Below are 6,788 nucleotides of genomic sequence, written 5' to 3'. Positions count from 1 at the left end.
CGGTTATAAAGTTGTCCACACTGATGTCATCAACAGGAATGAAAGGGAACACTGAGCTGAAGAACTGATCGAGGCCATTAACTGACAGCCAGAGGGAGGGGAAGTGGATGGTCTAATGACATCCATATGCTTCAAAGAAGATGATGGGAAAGGTATGTAGGAATGAGGAAGTGCCGTCATGGAAGCACAAGAATGCTGGTCTCTACCCACTCCTGGCCCTGTGGTGGGAGAGGAGTGGGAGAGGAGCCCCTTCATCTTGAGAAGATCCCAGGGAGAAGTAGTGTTCTTGCCATAAACTCAGATTTCAGATGAAGCCAGGAGATGAAGAAGTAGAAGACGGAAGGACAGGGAATTTGCTTTACAATAGAAAAAAGTTTCCATTGAAGGTCATGGGGGACATTGTGGAGTTGAGTTGGAGGCACAATGGAGAATTGGGATGGAAGCACGAGCAGTATGAGAAAGAAAAGATGAATGCAAAAATTTGGGTGATAATCATGTCATTAATAATATCTAGAGTATTTAAGCATTTGTATGTTAATATCACTTGCTAAGATTGCCAATGTACTTTATTGGAATACGAGCTCTGAACTCTAATTTTATGCCTGTTCTTGGATAAAGAAACCCAGGGTGAGGAGAATTAAGAACCTTACTGAAGGTCACACAGTCTTTAAAGATACAGTGGAGTCTAGAGTTGTTCTCAGGGCTCCCTTCTGGCCTCTGGCATAAGGTGTTTTTGTCTCAAGGAGACAGCAGTACTTCCGGTGCCTGATGCTCTCAGCCTTGGGGCTGCTTATTTGCAATCTTCTTGTACATCTGTTTGCTCTGCTGTTCTAGAAGATACCATCAAAGTATTAGAGCACTTTAGATTTTTGGGGGGGATCAAAAAGGCTTCTAAATAAAAAGTTTGTTTCTCCAAGGAGTAAGCTTCAGTTGTGATGTGGACACCGTCTTCCCTAGCAGTGCCAGACATATATCACACTGTTGTACTTTTCTTTCTTGCTACATCTCTTCACAGTTTGTTGGATAAAAATAATGTTTTCCACTCATTCACTCATGTGTTCCTTCAACCGAGAGATGTTTATTGAACACTTACTATGTGCCAGGTGCTGAGGTGGTCACTGGGGATAAACAGGATAACCTTGCTGCTTTCCTGTGCCTCCCTTCTGGCCTCTGGCATAAGGTGTTTTTGTCTCAAGGAGACAGCAGTACTTCCGGTGCCTGATGCTCAGCCTTGGGGCTGCTTATTTGCAATCTTCTTGTACATCTGTTTGCTCTGCTGTTCTAGAAGAGCTGTTTAGAAGAGGGGACATACAACACGTATCACCAAATAAATGTATGAAATATGAGGACAATAAGGTTGGGAAAAGGGAGAGAGGGTGGGGATGGAGAACTTCATATCTGTGTAGAGCCTGACACAATTTCCTGCCTTTCTCACAGAAACAAAGCCTCCATCTTCCCCTTGGCTTAGAAAGGACCCTGGATAGGGCAAGGAAGACAGGTCTGATTAAACCTGTCCAAGAGTGTAGTCTTTTTTTTTTTTTTTTTTTTTTTTTTGAGATAGAGTCTTGCTTCCATCAGCCAGGCTGGAGTGCAGTTTCTGATCACTTTGTTATTTTTTCATTCTCCTTTACTGATTTGTCCTCTTTTGCCTGACCTTTAGACACCAAGCATATTTAGACTTCAAGCCTAAAGATTCTTCTCCTCTCACCTTACATTCTTTCCCTGTAGAAATTCATCAGTACCATGGTGTTTTACAATTTATTTATTTATTTTTTTAGTTGAGACGGAGTCTCCCTCTGTCACCCAGGCTGGAGTGCAGTGGTGCCATCTTTGCTCACTGCAACCTCCACCTACCAGGTTCAAAAGATTCTCCTGCCTCGGCCTCCCAGTAGCTGAGATTACAGGCACGCACCACCGTGTCTGGCTAATTTTTGTATTTTTAGTAGAAATGGGATTTCACCATGTTGGCCAGGCTGATCTCGAACTCCTGACCTCAAGTGATCCATCTGCCTTGGCTTCCCAAAGTGCTGGAATTATAGGCGTGTGCCACCGTGCCTGGCCCAAGAGTGCAGTCTTAGTTTTTGGAGATAACATAGGTACATGGAAGACTGTTGCACTAGGCCTTGCTTTACTCTGACTAAAAGGGTAGCTCATAGGTTAGAACTCCTAAGATTATACAATTTTCTTCACTGAGCTTACCAAGTGTCAAGTCTCCAGCTGGGGCCAACTCAAGTTAGGAAAACTTGAATATGCATTCAAACTGTGATTTGGGGATTGCATTAGCACTCAGCAGCACTGACATTCCTCGAGTCTGGTGATTCTTCGAATTTGTGTTCTTTCTGTGGCTCTGGCTCAGTTAAAACAAACAATGTCTAGGAATAAATACCATACAACAATGTGGTTACAGAAAGTGCTGCCTGTTCTCCAGAATGGTACAACACAATTTGTATTCCTTTTGTTGTTGACATCAAGGCACTTCTAGCAGGAAATGTTCACAAGTTTGAAAAGCTAGTGTGTATTTTTTTTTTTTTTCATTTTTCTTGTTTCTGGTTCCCTCTCCCTTCACCTGAAAAACAATGATTTTAAGAGATTGTTACAATTCAATAATCTAAAATCTTACATTTAGGTGAATTAAAGTTTAAATTCTTAATTTGAAGAAATTCACCTAATTTCCTCATCACCTAAATTCCAGGTGATGAGGAAAGTATTGAATGTAGATTCATTCAGACTCAGGCCATAATGAGCTTAATGCTTCGGAGGCTTAAATCCAGGGAAGAAAGACCTGCTTATTACTGAGAGTTGAAATTTAGAAGCAGATCCATGTATGTAAAGGACCTAAAGACTAAGGAGCCAAGAAGAGCAAATGGGGGCTAATGCTGGGTCCTTTGGGATTTATTGCATGTATTCATACACTTTTTGTTTTTTTGTTGGAGATAGAATCTCCCTCTGCTGCCCAGGCTGGAGTGCGGTGGCACGATTTCAGCTCACTGCAACTTCTGCCTCCCAGGTTCAAGCGATTCTCTTGCCTCAGCCTCCCAAGTAGCTGGGATTACAGGCATGTGCCACCCTGCCCGGCTAATTTTTGTATTTTAAGAACAGACAGGCCGGGCGCGGTGGCTCCAGCCTGTAATCCCAGCACTTTGGGAGGCCGAGACGGGCGGATCACGAGGTCAGGAGATCGAGACCATCCTGGCTAACACGGTGAAACCCCGTCTCTACTAAAAAAAATACAAAAACTAGCCGGGCGAGGTGGCGGGCGCCTGTAGTCCCAGCTACTCAGGAGGCTGAGGCAGGAGAATGGCGTAAACCCGGGAGGCGGAGCTTGCAGTGAGCTGAGATCCGGCCACTGCACTCCAGCCTGGGTGGCAGAGCGAGACTCCGCCTCAAAAAAAAAAAAAAAAAAAAAAAAAAAGAACAGACAGGGTTTTGTCATGTTGGCCAGACTGGTCTTGAATTCCCGACCTCAAGGGATCCACCTGCCTTGGTCTCCCAAAGTGGTGGGATTATGGCTATGGGCCACCTCGCCGGACCAATTTATTTCTAATATTTTTCACCAAAACCATGTTTTCACACATTCCTCTCTTTTCTTATGTGAATTACTCCAGGAATTCTCCCACATCAATCTTAGCCCCATTTTGGGGGTAGAACTGTTTATCAAGTGGCGTAGTCCTGGAAAAACTTCCGAATTAATGAACATCCCATCCACCTGAATTATTTGGCAGCAATTGCTTCACATCTCAAGCCAAAGGGTGACATAGGTCTTTCTCCCTGAAAATCACACAGGGCATCCCTGCATCCCCCTGCACCACCCTCTGTAACAGCAGAGGCTCTTTGTCCTGTTTTGCAGCAGTTTCGTGGCCTTCCCTGGGCATTCTGTCAAATGCAAGTAGAAAGGACACATGGTGTCTGTCTCCTGCAACGCAGCCTCGTTCCTTGGCTTCCTGGGTTTGGCATGTTGGGTGCGGTCCCATTTGGCCCGAATTGCTGTTTCACTTGTTGAAATGATTCCATTTCCTAAGTTTCCACCCCTAGGGCTCCCGGGGCAGGCCTTGCCCTCGCCACTTGCCTCTTCCTGCCACCACCACTCTGCTCAGCTTGGCAGAGCTGACTTGTCTAGGCCTGACTTGACTTGCCCCTCCTCCCTGCCCTACCCTAAGAATCAGCCGCACTTACTCAGTTTGGTGCAACCTGTTTTCCGTTTTGCCGCAAAAGGGGTAAAAATCTTCTCCAACTAAAAACAAAAAAGAAACAACACAAAACCTAAATTCTGTATTGTATGCACTGTCTGTAGTAGGAATGCTATAGGAGTTAAGGGAAAGGCCATGAGTTCTACCTGGGGCTGGCAGGAGGCCTCCAGGAGCTGAGGGTGTAAGGATGCCTTGGGAGTTGTCAGGTGGGGAAATTGAGGCATGTGCACAGAAGCTCGTGTGTGCACATGTGTGTATGCACTAGTGAGTATGTGTGTAGGCGCACAGGCCGCAAAAGGGGCTGGAGATGAGGGTGGAAGAGGCAGCTGCCACCTTGAGGAGATCGGGAGAGCTCAAGAAGGAACTCAAGTGGAGGATGACAGGAACTGAACTGGCTGACTCCTCTCTGAGGACGGCTTCCTCTCTTCTTGGTAGTTAATTTCATTTCTTGATTTCTGCTTCGCTTTAGTTTTTAATCTTATGCAGTTCTCTAGTTTCTTGATTCCTCCCTTTTCTTTCAGTTTATCCGCAGGCTTTGGTTCTTTCCCCAGCCAGCCTAAATCCCAGGATGTGACACCGAAACAATTCTCCTGTCAAAATCCTGGTCTCTTTGTCCCCTTGTGCCACACACATGCTGCTGTGCCACCCTTCATCCTCTTGATTTACTTTTGGCTCAGCACTGGGGCAGAACTCCGCTTTTTATGGTCTGGTCAGTTGCAAATTCATGATGTTCCAAATCAGCTGGGCTTCCCGTATGCCTGTAAGTAAACAAAAATCGCACCGGACAAAGTCAGACAGGCAAGGATCTTACAATAGGGTAGAAAGGCCAGTACTGTTGTCTGGACTCAATTCCATTGAAACAGAGGACAGAAGGGTTTTTCAGAGCTGGGGTAAGGTATGGTCGGCCCTCTGCGTTTGCTGATTGGCTTTACCAAAGGAAAAGTACACTGTATCATATCTTCGTGATGGAGTTAGTTTTACAGCTCAGAGCCAGGCGGCTGCCCACAGAGGTTAGGTTGTCACACTACTGCAGAGCTGGGAGATAGGGCAGTATCTACATTTCAAATAGATGGCCCTCAAGTCCTTGAGAAAGACATTCGTGTGCTATAAAATGGACAAGAGGCTTTTCCAAAAATATACATCTCAAAGGCATAGAGAAATGATTCACAAAGACAAGTTTTCTAAAGTATTAATAGATGCTCTAAGGAAAGGGAGGCCAGGTGTAGAGGCAGGAAGAAGCCTTTCTAAAGTTGGTCAAGATGAGGGGAGCAGTAAGTCCCCCTGACCTTAGTCGTCTTTTAGCTGAACTTAGCAGCTTCTCCTGGTGTCTACTCCAGGCTGGACTCGTTTGGAGCTGCCATGCTGCCCCCACACACAGCTCCTTACAGAGCTGTCTTGTTAGGGGGCCTCACTTCCTGCTTCTCAAGGAGCACAGAGGTCATGGACAGGTGTCCTCGGGCTTCTCTCTTGACTTCCAAGCAGCGCCCGCTTAGATCTTCCTGAATGCTGGAGGGGCTTCTCCCTTTAGCCCAAGGCCATGCTGTCCTCTCCAGCTGGGTTCCAACTCCTTTTCATCCTTCTCATTACCTTGCTCCAAAAATTACCCTTTCTTTGTTTTTTCTTCAATATTTTTCATTACATGGCTTGCTCGCTCTTTCGTTCTTTTCCTTCCTTCCTCCCTCCCTCCCTCCCTGCCTTCCTTCCTTCCTTCCGTCCTTCCTTCCTTCTCTTCCTCCCTCTTTCTCCCTTTTATTTCTTCTTTCTTTCTTTCTTTCTCTTTCTTTCTTTTCTTTCTTTCTCCTTTCTCCCTTCCTTTCCTTTCCCTTCCCTTCGCTTCCCTTCCCTTCCTTTCCTTTCCTCTCCTTTCCTTTTCTCTTCTTTTTTTATCCCCTTCCTCTCACTCTCCCTCCCTTCCTTCTCCCTCTCTCTCTCTGGACAAACTATGAGTATTTCCTCCCTAAACCTCTCCCTGAGGTTGAGACTTCTCTCTGTCTGTCTCTCTCTCTGTCTATTGTCTACCAGTCCGTCTGTCTGTCTCCACTTACCAATCATTTAGGTTCAAAACCACAAAGTCGTCTGGCTCCTTCCTCACCCTTAGTCTTCCACCCCCACCACTAGCCAGGCACTCACCTGGCTGGTTATGGTTGGCAACAGTTTTCCTCCCTACTCTTTGTTTCCATTCTCACTGCCCTCATCTTTCTGTGGCTTTCACCTCTGAAGAGGTTTTCTAGCCCTTTATCTCTTCTTATTTGAACGTATTTTGCCAAATCTATGCCACAATATTGATTTTATCATTCTCAGGATTCTAAATCACTTCTGGGTATCCATTACTTATCAGGTCCTCAGCTTGGGCTGCAGGGCCTTCCATGATCCAGTTCTCATCCTGCCTCTTAATTTATGTGTTTCACATACTCCAGGCACACTGGCTTCTTTACCATGGCGTGGGCATACTTCGCCATTTTCTGTCCACACATCTTCATACAGAACTTCACCAAGAATGCTGCCAAATCTCCATCTAGATTAAGGTCCAGCTTGAGTGGTTGTGCTCCTACATGGACTACTCCCAGATCAGCCAAAGCTTCTCCCTCATTCCTCTCAGCG

This window comes from Trachypithecus francoisi, unplaced genomic scaffold (assembly GCF_009764315.1).
Source record: "Trachypithecus francoisi isolate TF-2019V2 unplaced genomic scaffold, Tfra_2.0 Lachesis_group13, whole genome shotgun sequence".
Classification (NCBI taxonomy): Eukaryota; Metazoa; Chordata; class Mammalia; order Primates; family Cercopithecidae; genus Trachypithecus; species Trachypithecus francoisi.
Note: the sequence above shows the minus strand (reverse complement) of the source record.